The sequence below is a fragment of the Carlito syrichta genome, unplaced genomic scaffold, assembly GCF_000164805.1.
Source record: "Carlito syrichta isolate Samal-C Ts95f unplaced genomic scaffold, Tarsius_syrichta-2.0.1 Scaffold117926, whole genome shotgun sequence".
NCBI classification, from domain to species: Eukaryota; Metazoa; Chordata; class Mammalia; order Primates; family Tarsiidae; genus Carlito; species Carlito syrichta.
Genome location: NW_007062022.1, coordinates 201915 through 203134, shown reverse-complemented (window position 1 = coordinate 203134; position 1220 = coordinate 201915).

Genomic DNA, 1220 nt, shown 5'->3' with positions numbered 1-1220 from the left:
GCAGACAAACTTGAAAACCTTAAGGAAATGGAGGACTTTCTGTCATCACACAACCTGCCTAGATTGAAACAAGAAGAAATTGAGACCCTAAGTAGACCAATAACAATCAAGGAAATTGACTACGTAATAAGAAAACTACCTACAAAAAAAAGCCCTGGACCAGATGGCTTTCCAGCAGAATTCTACAAGACATTTAAAGAGGAACTGATACCAATCCTACTGAAGCTATTTCAGGTGATTGAGAAATATGGAATTCTCCCCATATCACTTTATGAAGCTAACATCACATTGATACCCAAGCCAGGTAAAGACCCAACAAAGAAAGAGAACTACAGGCCAATATCTTTGATGAACATAAATGCTAAAATCCTCAACAAGATCCTAGCAAACCGAATTCAACAATACATCTCAAAAATAATCCATCATGACCAAGTAGGCTTCATACCTGGGATGCAAGGCTGGTTCAACATTCGTAAAACCATAAATGTAATTAAGTACATCAACAGATGTCAAAACAAAAACCACATGATTATATCATGAAATGCAGAGAAAGCTTTTGATAAAACCCAGCACCCCTTCTTGATAAAAACCCTCAAACATCTAGGCATACAGGCAACATACCTCAAAGTAGTAAAAAGCCTTCTACGAGAAACCCACAGCCAGCATACTCCTAAATGGACAAAAATTGTAACCACATTTCCCCTGAAAACTGGAACAAGACAAGGATGCCCACTCTCACCCCTCCTGTTTAATATAGTACTGGAAGTCCTGGTTAGAGCAATCAGAGAAGAGAAGGCAATCAGGAGTATCCAAATAGGAAAAGAGGAAGTCAAATTATCTCGCTTTGCAGATGACATGATTGTGTACCTTGAAAACCCAAGAGAAACTGTCAAAAATTATCCATCATGACCAAGTACACTGATAAAGGCCTTACACTGATAAACCCTTTGGCAAAGTCTCAGGATATAAAATAAATGCACAAAAGACAATCGCATTTCTTTACACCAAAAATAAACAAACAGAAACCCAAATAAAAACCACAATTCCGTTCACAATAGCCACCAAAAAAATGAAATACTTTGGCATCTTCCTAACCAAAGATGTGAAAGACCTTTACAATGAAAACTACAAAACACTGCTCAAAGAAATCAAAGATGATCCAAACAAGTGGAAATATATCCCATGCTCATGGATTGGAAGAATCAACATTGTGAAGATAT